The sequence below is a fragment of the Thalassophryne amazonica genome, chromosome 2 (assembly GCF_902500255.1).
Source record: "Thalassophryne amazonica chromosome 2, fThaAma1.1, whole genome shotgun sequence".
Taxonomy (NCBI): Eukaryota; Metazoa; Chordata; class Actinopteri; order Batrachoidiformes; family Batrachoididae; genus Thalassophryne; species Thalassophryne amazonica.
The window spans coordinates 37668060-37688425 of record NC_047104.1 but is presented as its reverse complement, the minus strand read 5'-3'; positions in this window follow the sequence as shown (position 1 = coordinate 37688425).

Genomic DNA, 20366 nt, shown 5'->3' with positions numbered 1-20366 from the left:
TTATAACTGGAACTCAGATGATTAAATCTGTAACCCTAACTTACTTTTCTGAGTTTATGCAATAATTTGGGAAATGTTAAATTTTAGTTAGCATAACTGTACCTTTCAAATAGGTCAAAGTCCTAAAGTAACATATCTGAACACACTCAAGAAGTTGAATTGGGCTCATACTGTTGGGAAAGTGTAGTGACACGGACCCACAACAGGGGGCGCAAATGAACGGTCAATAGATGAGCCAAAAAGTAACAATTTAATGTTGTGAATGTGCACAACGAACATACAGACAATCACAGAATATCATAACAGTCAATACACAGAGGTGACGTGTGGGCAGGCTCGAGGATAGAAGACGTCTGTCCTGAGAAGAGCCGGAACCACACGATTTCCGCCGCCCCAGAACCTGGTGAATACTGGAGCCGCCAAGTCCCGAATTCCCAGGTGATCACCGTCCCCGACTGTCGGATCTGGTACTGCTGGCGAAGAACAAAGACAGTCAAGTGTGGGTGTGTGTACACCCAGTAACAACAACGGTGGGAATGCCACCTCCACCTCTCACTCAATACTTGCAGTGCGTCCTCAGAGGAAAAAGAGTGCCGTATTGCACAGCCTCCACAAAAGGACCGGAACTCCTGCAAACACTCACAATAAACAGATTCTCAATATTTCCACAAAGGCTGAGGATATTACCTCCTATGAAGTATGATATCTCGGCAACGAGGTGGAGATGACGTCTGGTCTTTATGGAGTGAGATGATGTTGAGTAGATGGGTGACAGCTGTCAAGAGGTAATGAGCGACAGCTGTCACCCCCGGCTGTGTCCATGGCGGCAGCGCCCTCTCGTGCCTGAAGCCCGCACTTCAGGCAGGGCGCCCTCTGGTGGTGGGCCAGCAGTACCTCCTCTTCTGGCGGCCCACACAACACATACCTCAAAAGTCAATTTCAGTACATGGGCTTGAAATTTAGAGTTTTGCCAAGTGTTTAATTTGGCAGTGCCACACCCACTTTTAGTTTTCCAGCCTATAATGTTTCAAATTTGAGTCTTGGCCTTTGACAATTCCACATAAACATTGAAACAAATTTATCCAAGGCTCTGAATCATTTCTCACGTATCTCAGTAGGTAGTGACTGACAGATAATTCAAAGGAGAATTAAAAACAATAAATAAATTATATTGATTCGTGACCTCAGATTGAGTGGAAGGACAACCCACCTACAAATGTCATTTCTAAAGTCCTGATGCAGTTTGATGAGCTTCCTCCATATACGTAGTTTACCCTTCTGGTATTTAGGTATTTATTTTATTTATATTTCTTCTATTTTAAAAAATACTCTTCAAGTAAAATTTTTGTTGTACAATTTCGGGATGTGAAGTAATTATTCAATTACAATTAAATTGTTAAAAAAATGCAATTACATTGTTAAAATTAGTCAACCTCAATTTATATCCAGAGTGCAAACCAACCATCTCAAGTTACTTAAGTAATGTAAAAACTCATGTGTCTTGGTCCACAAAATTAAAGATCATCAGCAAAGAGCCCAATAGGGTGTTCTTCATTACCAACCCTCATCCCTTTAAGACCTTAATTCTGCCTAAATGGGTGTGCATGAGACTTTGTTAAAAATTTACATTCCCAAAAAATATCAACCTTTTGTGCTAGACCAATTAATATTACATATGCTCTCAGTCAAGTCAAGTCACCTTGAGTCCTGGATGGTAACCACTTGAGCAGTCAGATTGCCATTTAATTTGATCCTTGCACTGTTTTCCGATAAAATGTTTAATGCACTGGATGGCCTTGTCACCTACTGCAAATTTCTTGACTGCCAGATATAGAAATATCCACTTAACACTGTTAAATAACTGGGTTCTTTTTAACCAAACAGGACTTTATTTATTTATTTATTTTTTAGAATCCAGCGTTCGCTTGGCAGAGTGCAAGAGAATCTCAGTGCGTTTTGGATAAATGGACTGAATTTCACAAAATCTACCTTGTGACACAATTTACTTCTCACATGGACACAATGCTAAAAGGCTGATTTGAAGGACACTTTGACATACAGTGCCATGAAAAAGTTTGTGCACCCTTGAGCTTTTACATGTTTGAATTTTTTATGACATCAAAAAAAAAAAAAAATCAGGCTTTTTATATTAAAATTTCGAAAACAACACTCTAAAATCGCAATGAAAACGAATCTCTCCATCATGAATTAAAAGAAACTGCGTGCTGCCCGTGGGGATCCACGGGCTCTAGATTAGTAGTGTTTATAAAATAGATACACTGAAAAAAGAGAATGTTTGAACCAACTTAAAAAAGTGTTACAATTTGTAAAAACCTGAATGAATGAAGTTGCTTGAACTTAAGTTTGAAAGTTAAATCAACTTTAACTTACAAACTTAAGTTCAGACAACTTCATTCATTCAGGTTTTTACAATTTGTAACACTTTTTTAAGTTGGTTTAAACATTCTCTTTTTTTCAGTGTAGCTGACATTTTTCAAGGTTGCTAATAAATTAAGCAAAGCCTGTATAATGAGTTGGAATGGTGTGTGAGTCCAGAATGTTTTTAGAAACTTGGACCTCAACAATTTTTAGAAGAGGAATGCAACCCTTTTATTTCCTTTTAGGGCCTCTTCACACATAGCACAAATAGGTGGGGATCACAGCGAAACAGCCGAATAAGCAAACCCCGAAAACATTGAGCCGATGTCAGGAGGAACATATGGTCAGTCAGGCGTGAACGATCCCCTGACGGTTTCGTGCTCAACATCCTCTGTTGACATCCACTGAGGATGTAATCCGGCGCTGGAAGGAACACTTTGAGGAACTCCTGCATCAGACCGGAGTGCCCTCTATAGTAGGGGCAGAGCTGGAAGCTGATGCAGGATTTTCATCAGTTTCTCTGGTGGAAGTCACTGAAGTAGTCAAACAACTCTGCAGTGGCAAGGCTCCGGGGGTTGATGAAGTCCGTCTAGAAATGCTGAAGACTCTGGGTGTGGAGGGATTGTCTTGGATGAGACATCTCTGCAACATTGTGTTGAGGTCTGGAACAGTGCCTAAGGAGTGGCAAACTGGGGTGGTGGGCCCATATTTAAAAAGGGGGACCAGAGAGTGTGTGCCAATTACAGGGGCATCACACTATTCAGCCTCCCTGGTAAATCCTACTCCAGGGTGCTGGAAAGGAGGGTTCACCAATTCTGTTTGTGATATTCATGGATAGGATATTGAGGTGTATTTGGGGGGAGGAGGGTTTCCAGTTAGGTGGGTTTAGGGTCTCATCACTGCTTTTTGCAGATGATGTCGTCCTGCTGGTTTCATTGGCCGGTGACCTCCAACACTCACTGGATCGGTTCACAGCTGAGTGTGATGTGGCTGGGATGAGGATCAGCACCTCTAAATCTGAGACCATGGTACTCAGCAGGAAACTGATGGATTGCCTACTACAGGTAGGGAATGCGGTCTTGCATCAAGTGAAAGAGTTCAAGCACCTCGGGGTCTTGTTCATGAGTGAGGGGACAGTGGATCGTGAGATTGGCCGGAGAATCGGTGCAGCAGGGGCAGTGTTACATTCGCTCTGCCATACTCTCGTGAGGAAAAGGGAGCTGAGCCAAAAGTTGAAGCTCTCGAGCTACTGGTCAATCTTCGTTCCGACTCTCACCACTGGTTATGAGGGTTGGGTGATTGTGGGTACGCGGCTGAAATGGGCTTCCTTAGGAGGGTGGCTGGTGTCTCCCTTAGAGCTAGGGTGCGAAGTTCAGTCATCCATGAGGAGCTCAGAGTCGAGCCTCTGCTCCTTTGCGTTGAAAGAGCCAGCTGAGGTGGTTCGGGCATCTGGCAAGGATGCCCCCTGAGCGCCTCTCTAGGGAGGAGCTCCAGGCATGTCCATCTCAGAGGAGACCGCGGGGAAGACCCAGGACTAGGTGGAGAGATTATATCTCCACACTGTCCTGGGAACACCTCGGGATCCCCCAGTCAGAGGTGGTCAATGTGGCATGAAAAAGGGAAGGCTGGGGTCCCCTGCTAGAGCTGTTGCCCCCCCAACCCTACCCCAGATAAGCAGTTGAAGATGAGTGATGCGTGAATGACTTATGCTGAACTTACTAAATTAAATTGTGCACTCACGCTTTCAATATAAAGATGATTTACGGCCGTGCTGGAATGGTGTGTGAGTCCAGAATGTAGTTAGCAATGTCCATTGATCAGTGTTGTTAGCTAATATCTGTAGCTTCTCCAAAAATAGGGGGTGTTCATTCTTGACCCAAAATACATGAGCATGCCAAACGGCAAATGTCAACTGTCTACAGTTTCTCTGTGATCGAAGTTTTACACACACACACGCACGCACGCACGCACGCACGCACGCACGGACGGAAAGCTTTTTGTCTTTTCCACATTCTTCCACAAGCAAGTGCTTCTAATTTTAGACATGCACAAACAGAAACGGTGGTGAAGACATCAAACGCAATAAACTTCTCACGTATGGTAACGGCAACATGAGACTTAACTAAACTGACTAAACCAATTGATACTCCAAAAACACAATAAACCAATTACATGAACAACACTGTTAAACTAACATGAAGATGGTTAGCTAATACTGCTAATTTCTCCAAAGATTGTTGTCCTATCAACTTTCCATTTTCACAGCATTCATCCTTAAATGAAAATACATAAGCATACCAAATGGCAAATGTCAGCTCTCCCCAGTTTCGGTGTCATCAAAGCCACACTCATGCACAGAGAGGCCACTTGGCTATTATAAGATAACACAACCTGGTCTCACGGCAAGTCGTGATTCAGCAGCACGAAATATACGAGGTCTGTCCATAAAGTAACGGTCCTTTTAATTTTTTCAAAAACTATATGGATTTCATTCATATGTTTTTACGTCAGACATGCTTGAACCCTCGTGCGCATGTGTGAGTTTTTCCACGCCTGTTGGTGACGTCATTCGCCTGTGAGCACACCTTGGGAAGGAGTGGTCCCGCCCCCTCGTCGGATTTTCATTGTCTGGAAATGGCGGAATGAAAAGGACTTTTTTCCCATCAGAATTTTTTCAGAAGCTGTTAGAGACTGGCACCTGGAAACCATTCGAAAAATTTATCTGGCTTTCGGTGAAAATTTTACGGGCTTCACAGAGAATAAGGACTTTAACTACAGCTTTAAGGACCCCTTTAAGGACGGTCGGTGCGCCGCGCTCCGAGCTGTGACGACGAGGCACAAACCACTGGATCATTTCTAAACGGATGGCTCTGTGGATACGAGACCATTGTGTGTTCTTTCTCTGATTATCACAAGAGCTGGACATCAGCCATTTTCCGGCAGATTTCACTTTTAACAAGAGATTTTGTCATGGAAAGCCGCGCGGAGGCTTCGTGCATCACGACCGATTCGCTTTGGAAGCGAGACAAAGGAACACCTCCGTTTCTGAGTGTTAGAGGACAAGTTGGAACATACCTATCTTGGCTTTCAGTGCTTACCAGTCGAGTGAGTATAAGAGAAATTGTGGAGAGCTGGACATGTCCCAACTTGTCCTCTAACACTCCGAAACGGAGGTGTTCCTTTGTCTCGCTTCCAAAGCGAATCGGTTGTGACGTGCGAAGCCTCCGCGCGCCTTTCCATGACAAAATCTCTTGTTAAAAGTGAAATCTGCCGGAAAATGGCTGATGTCCAGCTCTTGTGATAACCAGAGAAAAAGCACACAACGGTCTCGTATCCACAGAGCCATCCGTTTAGAAATGATCCAGTGGTTTGTGCCTCGTCATCGCAGCTCGGAGCGCGGTGCGCCGAGCGTCCTTAAAGGGGTCCTTAAACCTGTAGTTAAAGTCCTTATTCTCTGTGAAGCCGTAAAATTTTCACCGATAGCCAGATAAATTTTTCGAATGGTTTCCAGGTGCCAGTCTCTAACAGCTTCTGAAAAAATTCTGATGGAAAAAAAGTCCTTTTCATTCCGCCATTTCCAGACAATGAAAATCCGACGAGGGGGCGGGACCACTCCTTCCACAAGGCGTGCTCACAGGCGAATGACGTCACCGACAGGCGTGGAAAAACTCACGCATGCGCACGAGGGTTCAAGCATGTCTGACGTAAAAACATTTGAATGAAAGCCATATAGTTTTTGAAAAAAATTAAAAGGACCGTTACTTTATGGACAGACCTCGTACATTAATCTATTGGTTTGTGATATTGTGATGAAAAGCGCCTCATTTTCCTCACTGCAGCACAAATTCATTCTAATTCATTTCTTGATGGATGCATGAAATTAAAAGTGAAGCGGGGGGGGGGGGGGGTTGGGGGTGGTTATGTTTAGGGTTGGGGGAAGGAGTAGGGTTACTGAGTTAAAAAAAACCCTGTCACGAAAATTTGACTCTTCGAGACAGGAGGAAGAAAAAAAAAACGTGAGACTGGGCTGAGATAACACCTATGAATAAATCAGTGCACCCTTTAGTTTAATACATATAAATCATCACTTTTACATCCAGTCTTCATCAGACAAGTCAGGGGATGGATACATGAACATTTCCAAGACACTGATTATGTCTTGGACTTTATTTACACTGACTTAATCACCCCATCATTTTTGCTTTTAGATTTTTATATCTTTTAATTCATGGTGGAGGTGGTGGCCAAGTGGCTACCCTGCGCAATGTTCACATCCACTTCACATGATGGATGCATGCCAAATACATTTTCCATATCAACATATCCTATGTGCAGGGGTGCACATAACTGGTACTCATGGTGCTCGTGTGTGCGAAACATCATTGCCATTGGATGGTGTCCCACATAGACTGCGCTACGAGTGTTTTGCACATGTGCAAAACATTCGAAGCAGCCACGTGAATGGGCCCGCCCATATAGACTGCTCTGAGACTGCTGTCTGACGTTTTCAGACTGCACTTCGACACTTTCTGGATGTGGGCTGATTTGTCATTCGGACGCCATTTGGCCTCATTTGTACTATGTGTGACGGGGATTTAAACGTAGTCAGGAAGTGAACCAACAACCCTTACCAGTCCTCACTGTGACCCTGATCAAAGCTTCACTTCAATTTTTTTGTCTGTAGAAATCAAAATGACAAATAAATTTTACAGCTGACATATGAACTGAAGACTTCTTGATCCAGGTGCTGATTCCAGGTCAGATTACCTCACAGAACATTCGTTAAAAGCCAGTAAAGTTCAAAGTCAAGCATACGACTTGATTGCTGACCAAATGGTTGCTGGGAAACATGCTAACAAGTTAATGTGTTTGTTAAATATATAAAATCTGTGAGAATGTTCTGATTATCAGCACCTGCTTCATTCTGAAGCTTCAGATCGTTAATGATTCATGTGCATTTGTGGATTAAGCGTATTGTATACTTACGACCGCCACATACAAACGTGTAAGTGACATGTTGTGTAGAGAAGTTTTCTCCAAATCATTAAGACTTTTTGTTGTCAAAATCTTTATCCACTTTTTCAGGAGAAGCCTACAGTTTGTGTTTCCTTTCAGTGAAAATAAAACTTCACCTTTTCCTAAAACTAGAGGTGGGCGATACCGGGAATTTTGGTATTGATCCGGTACCAAGTAAATACAGGCCCAGTATCGCCGATATTGATACCGATAACAATACTTTTTCATATTTAAGCTTCATAGATCCAAAGGATCAAAAAGACGTAAGATAGAATTTCTCCAAACATTGTACATGACAAAAAAATACTTTATTATCACAATCAACATTTTTGTTTAAAAAATATCACTCAACACAAGTTAAAACAAAATCTCCTGAGGTAGAGGGCTGACTTGAGGAGAGCGCTGAGTGGGAGGGCCAGGCTGAGCCTACCTGCATGGCTGTTGGCTGGCGCTGCTGAGCCACGTGACGGCGCAACAACAAAAGACCAGAGGGAGGAGGGTGCTCTGCTTTGTGTTGTGTGACACAGTGCAACACTGCTCTTACAGAGAGTAGACTTTGATGAATCTGCATGCGCAGCAGTCAGTGCGTGCGGGAGAGAAAAAAAAGCTTGAGTATCGATCTTTTTACATGAGGATCGTTCAATATCAATACCAGCATTGGTATCGATATTATTATTAGGATCGATCTGCCCACCTCTACCTAAAATGCAACACTGTGTTGCATTGTACTTTTAATGCAGTTGCATTGTATGCTTACATATTTAGTACACATTTTTATTTTCATTTCATTTGTTTCCTCAATCAGCAGTGACATTCATGTCTTTGGGTCCTCAACCATTGAGATTGAATGATGTCTCCGAAGAGCTTATGGATTCATGAGGTTGCTGGAGAGAGGTGTGTTTGACAAAGCTGATACCTTTTCAGGAGTACAGAGGGACGTCTTTACAGCGGTGGTACGTCCTGTCTTACTGTATGGTTGTGAGACTTGGGAACTAGTAACCTAAAGCAATGACTAAAAAAAATCTATGGTACTCTTTGGAGGATCCTTTATTACTGCTGGAATGCCTTTGTGTCAAGCAAACTGTTACTTAGGAAGACTGGGATGATGAGTACCACTTGCATTGTAAAGGAACATCAGCTACGACATTTTGGACATGTGACCCGTTTCTCTGTGCATAATCCAGTATGTAGATGCCTCAGTGTTGAGGACCCCAATAGCTGGAGAAGGCCAAGGGGACATCCACGTTTCAGATGACTGTGGCAGATAAATGGTTATGTTTTAGAGGTGGGAATAAACCAGTTATCTGCCTGGGTCGTTGCCATCCAGGATCTAAGATGGTTCTCTGGTGTGGTGGGTGCATTACTAGCACCTGCTCCTAGACCTGACCTGACCATGATGCATTGCAGTATATAGATAGTGAAATCTGGGAGCATGCACTGATGCTGTGCTCCATTGCATCCACAACACCACAGAAGTGAGAATCCCTGAGGCAGACAATCAGTCTATTATATCCCCATATCTCTAAAATAACCATCTATCTGACACCCTGCTTATTTTTTGCAATTCAAAAGTTTTTTATGGCTGAGGGCTTTATGTTAAATGGCTTTAAATTCACTGTTCACTTCTTCATCTGTGTTCATCTAACCATTTTGTTATCCAAACTGTGTCACATCTGGTACTGTGTCCAGTGCACATTTATTTGTTCATCTTGCTTATTTTTGGATTTTAAAAGTCCTTATGTTTTGTAACTGCACATACTGTGGTGTATGTTGTGTGGGCCGCCAGAAGAGGAGGTACTGCTGGCCCACCACCAGAGGGCGCCCTGCCTGAAGTGCGGGCTTCAGGCATGAGAGGGTGCTGCCGCCACGGACACAGCCGGGGGTGACAGCTGTCACTCATTATCTCTTGACAGCTGTCACCCATCTACACTACATCATCTCACTCCATAAAGACCGGACGTCATCTCCACCTCATTGCCGAGATATCATCTACCTGTGAAGGTAATATTCTCTGCTGTATCTAAAACTGTCATAGTCTGAACTCTTTTTGCAGCCGCTTTTCTGTGGTGTGCCTTATCTGCTGGATTGGCATTTGGTGTGAACAGTGACGGCTTCGATTGACACCCAAACCAGATAAGTGGTGTAACAGGAGCTGCACGAGTGTGTGATTAGAGGTGGAGGTGACTTTCCACCTTCTGTTTTTGTTACTGGGTGTGCACACACCCACATCTCACTGTTTGTGCTCCTCGCCAGCAGTACCAGATCCGACAGTCGGGGACGGTGATCACCTGGGAATTCGGGACTTGGCGGCTCCAGTATTCACCAGGTTCTGTGGCGGTGGAAATCGTGTGGTCCCGGCTCTTCTCAGGACAGACGTCTTCTATCCTCGAGCCTGCCCACACGTCACCTTGGTGTATTGACTGCTATCAGATTCTGTGATTGTCTGTATAATCGTTGTGCACATTCACAACATTAAATTGTTACCTTTTGGCTCATCTATTGACCGTTCATTTGCGCCCCCTGTTGTGGGTCCGTGTCACTACACTTTCCCCAACAGGATATCTCGGCCAACATCATGGATCCCGAGGGGCGTCAACCATCTGTTGGACAGTCAATGGAAGAGCAGGGTGCACAAGCGTCGGCTAGAGGCGTGATTGGTGAGTTGCAGCACATCCTCACCGCCTTTACCGCTCGGATGGACCTGATGACCGAGCAAAACATCATCCTTAATCGCAGGATGGAGGCTCTCACCGCGCAGGTGGAAGCGCGCGCTCAGGGCGCTGCTGCAGCTCCTCCTCCTGCCGACCCGGTGCCGAATACAGACATTCCACTGGTCATTCAACGACCCCCCCCCACCATCCCCTGAAGCATACATAAGCCCCCCAGAGCCGTACGGAGGTTGTGTGGAGACGTGCGCAGACTTTCTTATGCAGTGTTCGCTCGTCTTTGCACAGCGTCCCATGATGTACGCGTCTGATGCCAGCAAGGTGGCTTACGTGATTAATTTGCTTCGAGGTGAGGCACGCGCTTGGGCTACAGCGCTTTGGGAACAAAGTTCACGGCTCCTTGCCTCTTATACTGGGTTTGTGAGGGAGCTCAGAACTGTTTTTGATCACCCTAACAGAGGCGAAACCGCGTCTACCGTGCTGCTGTCAATGAGACAGGGGAGCCGGAGCGCAGCCGAATATGCAGTCGACTTCCGCATCACGGCTGCGAGATCCGGCTGGAATATGACTGCGCTCCGCGCCGCCTTCATAAACGGACTGTCGTCAGTCCTGAAGGAGCACCTGGTGGCTAAGGAGGAACCGCGGGATTTGGCTGAGCTTATTGATTTGGTTATACGATTGGACAATCGGTTAGAAGAACGCCGACGGGAACGAGGCGAAGGGCGTGGTCAGGCACAAGCCGTCCCTCTTCCTCCCGGGTCCGAAAGGGAGCCGTCTTCCCCACGCTCCACAGCCACAGCGCTCCGTGTGGCTACAGCTCCCCCTGCTGACGATGCTAGGGACACGAGCAGGGCCACATTCAGACAGAGGAGGCTGGTCTGCGGGGAGTGCTTTATCTGCGGCTCGAGTGAGCATCAGCAGAGAGACTGCCTCAAACGGTCAAAACACAAACGCCCGCCCTTAGAGACTGGACTGAGGGGGGTCAAAACATTCACGTGGGTCATACACATCTTTCAACACGACTCCCAGTTACAATCCTGAGCGGGGATTTAACCCTTCAAGCCCCAGCACTGGTGGACACGGGGTCAGAAGGGAATCTGCTGGATAGCAGATGGGCAAGGGAGGTAGGGCTCCCTCTGGTGGCGCTTTCTTCGCCAGTGATTGTGCGAGCACTAGATGGCACTCTTCTCCCATTTATCACACACAAGACACTACCTGTAACCCTGGTAGTGTCTGGGAATCACCGGGAGGAGATTGAGTTTTTTGTAACTCCTTCTACCTCCCGCGTGATTTTGGGCTTCCCATGGATGACTAAACACAATCCCCGGATTGATTGGCCGTCTGGGGTTGTGGCTCAGTGGAGCGAAACCTGCCACCGGAATTGTTTAGGATCCTCGGTTCCTCCCGGTGTAAATGCTAATGAGGAGGTTAAAGTCCCTCCCAATCTGACGGCGGTGCCAGTTGAGTACCACGATCTTGCTGACGTCTTCAGCAAGGATCTGGCGCTCACCCTTCCCCCGCACCGTCTGTACGATTGTGCCATTGATTTGGTCCCGGGTGTTGAGTTCCCATCCAGCAGGCTGTACAATCTCTCACGTCCTGAGCGCGAATCAATGGAGACCTACATCCGGGACTCATTAGCTGCCGGGTTGATCCGGAATTCCACCTCCCCGATGGGTGCAGGTTTCTTTTTTGTGGGCAAGAAAGATGGCGGACTCTGTCCATGCATTGATTACAGGGGGCAGAACGACATAACGGTTCGTAATCGATACCCTTTACCCCTGTTGGATTCAGTGTTCACGCCCCTGCATGGAGCCCAAATTTTCATCAAACTGGACCTTAGGAATGCGTACCACCTGGTTCGGATCCGGAAGGGAGACGAATGGAAGATGGCATTCAACACCCCATTAGGTCATTTTGAGTACCTGGTCATGCCGTTCGGCCTCACTAACGCCCCCGTGACGTTCTAAGCATTGGTATATGACGTCTTGCGGGACTTCCTGCACTGATTCGTCTTCGTATATCTGGATGACATACTCATCTTTTCCCCGGACCCTGAGACTCATGTCCAGCATGTACGTCAGGTCCTGCAGCGGTTGTTGGAGAACCGGCTGTTTGTGAAGGGCGAGAAGTGTGAGTTTCACCGCACCTCTTTGTCCTTCCTGGGGTTCATCATCTCCTCCAACTCCGTCGCCCCTGATCCGGCTAAGGTTGCGGCGGTGAGAGATTGGCCCCAACCAACAAGCCGTAGGAAGCTGCAACAGTTCCTCGGCTTTGCAAATTTCTATAGGAGGTTCATTAAGGGCTACAGTCAGGTAGTTAGCCCCCTGACAGCCCTGACCTCTCCAAAAGTCCCCTTCACCTGGTCGGATCGGTGCGAAGCCGCGTTCAAGGAGTTGAAATGCCGGTTCTCGTCTGCACCAGTTCTGGTGCAGCCCGACCCTAGCCGCCAGTTTGTGGTTGAAGTGGACGCCTCTGACTCAGGGATAGGAGCCGTGCTATCCCAGAGCGGAGAGAGCGATAAGGTTCTTCACCCATGTGCCTACTTTTCTCGCAGGTTGACCCCAGCTGAACGGAACTATGACGTCGGCAATCGAGAACGCCTTGCGGTGAAAGAGGCTCTTGAGGAGTGGAGACACCTGTTGGAGGGAGTGTCTTGGCCTTTCACGGTTTTCACTGACCATCGGAACCTGGAGTATATCAGGACCGCCAAGCGGCTGAACCCCAGGCAAGCCCACTGGTCACTGTTCTTCGGGCGTTTTGACTTCCGAATCACCTACCGCCCCGGGACCAAGAACCAGACATCGGATGCATTGTCCCGGGTGCATGAAGACGAAGTCAAGACTGAGCCGTCGGATCCACCGGAGCCCATCATTCCGGAGTCCACTATCGTGGCTACCCTCACCTGGGACGTGGAGAAGACCGTCCGGGAGGCCCTGGCACGGAGCCCGGACCCCGGAACAGGGCCGAAGAACAGACTCTACGTCCCACCAGAGGCAAGAGCTGCTGTCTTGGATTTCTGTCACGGTTCTAAGCTCTCCTGTCATCCGGGGGTGCGAAGGACCGTGGCAGTGGTCCGGCAGCGCTTCTGGTGGGCGTCCCTGGAGGCCGACGTCCGGGGATATATCCAGGCCTGCACCACCTGTGCCAGGGGCAAGGCAGACCATCAGAAGGCACAGGGACTTCTTCAGCCACTTCCTGTGCCTCATCGCCCCTGGTCCCACATCGGTCTGGATTTTGTCACGGGCCTCCCGCCGTCCCAGGGCATGATGACCATCTTCACGATAGTGGACCGGTTCTCCAAGGCGGCCCACTTCGTGGCCCTCCCGAAGCTCCCCACGGCCCAGGAGACTGCAGACCTCCTGGTCCACCACGTCGTCCGTCTGCATGGGATACCTACCAACATCGTCTCTGATCGTGGTCCCCAGTTCTCCTCACACGTCTGGAGGAGCTTCTGCCGGGAACTGGGGGCCACTGTGAGCCTCTCGTCCGGGTATCACCCGCAGACCAATGGACAGGCAGAACGGGCCAATCAGGAATTGGAGCAAGCCCTGCGCTGTGTGACGTCCGCACACCCGACGGCCTGGAGTGAACATCTGGCCTGGATCGAGTATGCGCATAACAGCCAGGTGTCCTCTGGCACCGGCCTCTCCCCATTTGAGGTGTGTTTGGGGTATCAGCCCCCATTGTTTCCCGTGTTGGAGGGAGAGGTCGTTGTGCCCTCGGTCCAGGCCCACCTGCGGAAGTGCCATCGGGTGTGGCGCTCTGCCCGTTCTGCCTTGTTGAAGGCCCGGATGAGGGCGAAGACCCATGCAGACCGCTGGCGATCCCCGGCCCCTGCTTACCAGCCCGGGCAGAAGGTGTGGCTATCCACGAAGGACATCCCCCTCCAGGTGGACTCCCCGAAACTCAAGGACAGGTATATTGGGTCATACAAGATCCTCAAAATCCTCAGTCCTGCCACAGTGAAGCTCCAACTCCCGGCTTCACTGCGGATCCACCCGGTCTTTCATGTGTCAAGGATCAAACCTCACCACACCTCACCCCTCTGTGCCCCCGGACCGGCACCGCCTCCTGCCTGGATCATCGATGGGGAGCCGGCTTGGACGGTGCGCCGGCTCCTGGATGTCCGTCAGATGGGCCGGGGGTTCCAGTATTTGGTGGACTGGGAGGGGTATGGACCCGAAGAACGCTCCTGGGTGAAGAGGAGCTTCATCCTGCATCCGGCCCTCCTGGCCGATTTCTACCGCCGTCACCCGGACAAGCCTGGTCGGGCGCCAGGAGGCGCCCGTTGAGGGGGGGGTCCTGTTGTGTGGCCCACCAGAAGAGGAGGTACTGCTGGCCCACCACCAGAGGGCGCCCTGCCTGAAGTGCGGGCTTCAGGCATGAGAGGGCGCTGCCACCACAGACACAGCCGGGGGTGACAGCTGTCACTCATTATCTCTTGACAGCTGTCACCCATCTACACTACATCATCTCACTCCATAAAGACCGGACATCATCTCCACCTCATTGCCGAGATATCATCTACCTGTGAAGGTAATATTCTCTGCTGTATCTAAAACTGTCATAGTCTGAACTCTTTTTGCAGCCGCTTTCCTGTGGTGTGCCTTATCGGCTGGATTGGCATTTGGTGTGAACAGCGACGGCTTCGCTTCACACCCAAACCAGATAAGTGGTGTAACAGGAGCTGCACGAGTGTGTGATTAGAGGTGGAGGTGACTTTCCACCTTCTGACTGTTTTTGTTACTGGGTGTGCACACACCCACATCTCACTGTTTGTGCTCCTCGCCAGCAGTACCAGATCCGACAGTCGGGGGCGGGGATCACCTGGGAATTCGGGACTTGGCGGCTCCAGTATTCACCAGGTTCTGTGGCGGTGGAAATCGTGTGGTCCCGGCTCTTCTCAGGACAGACGTCTTCTATCCTCGAGCCTGCCCACACGTCACCTTGGTGTATTGACTGCTATCAGATTCTGTGATTGTCTGTATAATCGTTGTGCACATTCACAACATTAAATTGTTACCTTTTGGCTCATCTATTGACCGTTCATTTGCGCCCCCTGTTGTGGGTCCGTGTCACTACACTTTCCCCAACAGTGTGCACATGTGGTACTGAGTTCCTGTATATTGTTAAAGGAAATGCCATGTTAGGAACTGAGTTCCACATCCAGAAAAAAAAGACATACTCTGGTGCAATATATATATAAAAGTTTATTCCTTCTTCAGTGGGGAATTTTTTGATGGGTGCAACTTATACTCATGGAAGCGACGTGTTTTTGAGGCTGTGCACGTCCTTTCCCACCTGGGAAGAAAACCATCACAAAAGTTGGTGGCAGCCAAGTTTGTCTGACACGGGCTCAAGAAGCACATTAGAGACTGGGTGGACTCCTGTGGCAAGTGCCAAGATCCACTGCCACTCCAATGCTCCCCTAGCTTGCGTCCATGTACCTGAGTGGAGAGTCAACCACGTTAATGTGGACCTTTTGGGTCTCCTACACACCTCCCTGGGTTTCACACACCTCCTTACAATGGTGGATAGACCCACCCATTGGCGGGACACTGTCCCATTGACTGCTACAACATTGGCTGAGATGGGCCGGTGTTCATCGACACCTGGTTCACCCGATGTGGCACTCCATCTGACCTCTTTTCTGACAGAGGGTCCCAGTTTACATTCGAGCTCTGGAATGGCACTGCAGACAGCCTGGATGTGAAGCTCCACTGAACCACGGCATATCACCCCCGGGCTAATGGACTGTGTGAGTGCTTTCATCACTCTATGAAGGTCTCTCTGCGGTATGGAGGTAATTTCCACCCACAGTCTAAATTCAGGAGATTTAGAAATCACATGATCTAAAGATGGTTAAAATTTCACTAAATTTTAATGCAAGAAGTTTAAAAATGACGTGAAAAGTGCAACTGACCTTATTTCACTGAATTTCATGTTCTTCTCACCCGAGATAATTAATTTTCACTGCAAATAAACTCAGTGTTAAGTTCAAAACAATACCCAACATGAATACCTGAACAAAAATGGTTTCTACTTTTACATTTTAATGAGAATTTAAAGGATTTTTTTCCAGTATTTTTGCACTCACAGTCACATTTCAGGAGATTTACAAATCATACTGATTGAAGGTTACTTAAAGTGTCATATTTTAAATCTAGAAATGTAAAAACTATTTTTCTCTCAGGTGAGAAGAAAATATCTTCAGCGTCCTCTGGATTCTGAGCATTGGCCCATTCTGCTCCAGCATTTCCTACATGATGTTAATCATGTGCATATGGTCGCATTTCATATACTGGTGTATCAAAAAGGGTGGACTTGTAACACTCTGGTTAATATTTATGAACATCACATGTAATTTCTTGGAGAAAAGAAGACCTACCAAGACAATTGTGGTGTCATTTTAAAGCTTAGGATGTTCTCTTTCCAGTGACATGTATTTCATAGCATTTGGACATAAATCAAGGACCTTCTGGTCTGTTGAAATAATTTTGTCAGGGGTGGACTCAGTGGTGGTAGCGGTGGTGATTCAGTAAGCATACAGTCATTTTTTGCCCAGATGTCTTTACATATGGTACATTATGAAAGAACGGGTTGACACCAGTTCCATAGATTTTGCATGAAAATTGACTGAATAATGCTTCTTTTTGCAAAAAAGGTCAATTCTGAGAAAATCGTCAAAAACCTTTTAAATTCCAATACATTTTCCATTTATTTATGTCACATAAATTGTTTTTTTCTCTAAAACTAAATGGAATAATTAAATCCAGAAGGTTGCATTTGAAAGGGATCCACGTGTATACTTTGCATAATGAATTTTGAAAAAATTACCATTTTGATCCTGTTATACTTTTTAGGCCCAGTTTGTGAAATGCAACAAAATACAAGAAACAACTCTACAGAAAAAAATGCAACATGTCTAAGTTTGGAGGAAAAAATATGTCCAGCATTTAAATTCAGTTTATTGTAATGATTCATACGAATTTAACACGAATTAATTAATTAATTTAACACAAATTCGTATTTAACACCAAGAACAGCCTCTCACTGTCCACAGCAAACTGTTCGTTGGCTGTCAGCATCTGTGCCGACATCCTGGCTGTGACCTGTAGCTTGTCTTTCTTTTGTAAAGTAGCATCTCCGTCCTCAGCTCATGATGCAGCTTTTCAATCTGCAAGACACAAAGACAAATTGTTGACACAATCATTACAGAGCAGTCTGGCCAGATCATTTACATGATGGCATTTTAGGGCCACATTCAGGTTTGTTTTTTTTTAGACTTTGAGAATAAAGTCATAAAATTATGAGGAAAAAGTTGTAATTTTATGAGAAAAACTTGTAATATTATGGGAATAAAGTCAAGTCACTCGTAATATTACGAGAAAAAAGTCATAATTTTATGAGAAAAAACTCGTAATAATGCAAGAATAAAGTCATAATATTCCGAGAATAAAGTCATAATATTCCGGGAATACACTTGTAATATTATCAGAATAAAGTCGTAATATTATGAGAATAAAGTTGTAATTTTATGAGAAAAAACTTGTAATATTACAAGAATAAAGCCATAATATTACAAGAATACACTTGAAATATTATGAGAATAAACTCTTAACATTACGAGAATAAAGTCAAAATATTATGAGAATAAAGTCATAATATTACGAGAGTACACTTGTAATATTATGAGAATAAACTTGTAATTTTACAAGAATAAAGATGTAATTTTATGAGAGAAAAACTCTGCATCTCAAAATGAGTTCTGTGGAGCGCTTTTTAAAGTTGTACTTCAGTATAGGTTTTACAAATAAAGAAATACTTCATCTTTTGGCCCATCTGCACCATATTATCATTAGTATCAGAACTTTGAAAAGAATATGCAAGAAAATATTCCAGAGGAGGAACCACACAGACATCGCCTGTAGTTCCAGCGATTAGTAGCTCCCGAAATTGCCTCTTTCGTGGAAGAAGAGATGGCTGGAACTGGCAGTCTGCAGGATTATCGCTTCTCGTATAAATACAACTTTATTCTCATAATATTTAGAATTTATTGTTGTAATATTACAAGATTTATCTCATAAAATTATGACTTTATTCTTGTATTATTATGAGTTTTTTTCTCATAAAATTACAACTTTATTCTCATAATATTATGCCTTTATTCACGTCTAAAAAGAAAAAAATCAAACTGGCCCTAAAACGCAGCTGTACATTTGCAATAAGACTGCTTTAAAAACAAAAAAAATTTCAAAGTTTACCTCTTTTTCTTTCACGTTTATGACCTGCACCAGCGCCTCAATGATCTTCGTGGACTTTATCCCTTTTTTGTGTCAGTCCTGAGTTCCTTTTTGATTCTCTCCAACTATCCACTCAGAGTCTGAGCACATAAAGAAGCAGTGACATCACTGTGAGAAAACTCTCCATCTGAATTTAGTGTTAGAGAACAAACAGGTGTACCCATGTTACCTTGTTCTGATCCTGTGTTTTTTCCAGAGCTCTGACCAGGTTCTCAGTTGAGTTTTTTTAACTGGAACAGTTCTTCAAAGAGCTTTTTATGTTGACCTTCAAAGTGATGACCCTCACTCTGTTTTGAAGCAGATCCACAGAAAAAAACAAACAAAAAGGAGATAATGTATTAATGTTAAAAATACATGCAAACAAACCATGTTTCATGTCACAGCTGTTGTCTCTCACAGCTGTTATTCAAAGTGCAGCTGGATTAGTGAAAAAGAAAAGCTCCTATCATCAGATTCTTCTGTAAAGTAAAAACTGTTCTCCACTCTGCATGTCATTTTTCTTCGTGAAGCGTCTGCAGGTGTTTCTGGTGCAAAGTCTGGAATGAGGGACCGTAGAAATGTGGAGCGACCTTGGAATCCAGGTCTCAACAGCGTGACCTTCAGTCGTTGCTCTGTGACTGGGGGCATGTGACTCAGACACCAAAGCTCTTCACGCCACTTTCAAACCTGCTCCTGATCCCAGTGTGTTGGTCCTGAGACATGAACCCATGTGAGGGCCGCTTTCCCACCAATTCCATCCAGACTCACACGTCTTCTCAAGCAGTTCTCCTCTTGACCACAACTACTGTCCCTCAGTTATGCTTCTGACACCATCTGATGTGCAGCTGGATTGTTGGTTCTTCCATCACCAGAACTCCAGCGGCACTGACTTCACTCCACATGAACACCACGCGAACATCATGGATCCCTCATACCACATTAGATTTTCAGACTGCAGATGCACCTACACAAAAAGTCCAAAACCACTGACTGACGGACACAAACTGTCCAGTGATGTTTGTTAACTTAACAGTCACGGGACATTATGTCTGTTATTTTCTGTCAGTGCATAAATAAATGGACAGTGACACTGTTTTTGTAACTTACACGCGTTCATGCACATTCAGTTTACCCTGAGTGAGATGTTCCTGCCTTTCCTTTCGCTTGTGTGAGTGTCCATGTCCATTTGTCTGCAGCTGTCTGAACAGAACTGCAGTCATCTTCTACAGATAGAGAGTACAACAGAAGACAAACCTCATTCACAAAGTAAAATCTAAGGATAAAGTATTTGTACATGTGCATGTTGATAATGTATCAGAATGACAAAAAACCACAACACACAGAAAAATCATGTTCCCATTGCCAATATACCCATTGACTCCTATCACCACTCTTTCATGCTTGGGCACACTCTCCACCACCTCATCTAACTCACTCCAGAAATCATCTTTCTCCTTCATCTCACAACCTACCTGTGGGGCATATGCACTGATGATATTCATCATCACCCCTTCAATTTCCAACTTCACACTCATCACCCTGCCAGACACTAGCTTAACCTCCAACACACTCTTTACATACGCGTCCTTTAAAATGACCCCAACACCATTTTTCTTCCTATCCTCACCTTGATACAACAACTTGAACCCACCGCCAGTGCACCTACTCTTACTTCCCTTCTAGTCAGCAGTAGCTCAATTTCTGCCGGCACCCTGTTGGGCAACAGCACCGGTGGTGGACATTGTTAATTCGGGCCTCGACCGATCCGGTATGGAAATTTGATTCTTAGTCTGCATAGCTGGGTTGGCTTGTTTTACGCTGGATGCCCTTCCTGACGCAACCCTCCTTATTTATCCGGGCTTGGGACCGGCACTCAGAATGTACTGGCTGCACACCCCATGTGGCTGAGTTAATGCTACCAGTACCAGTACCACTGCGAAACTAGACTGGGAAAATCTTCACAAAGACAACTTCATTGTTTATTATAATAACACATAAATATTTAAGGAATATACATTTG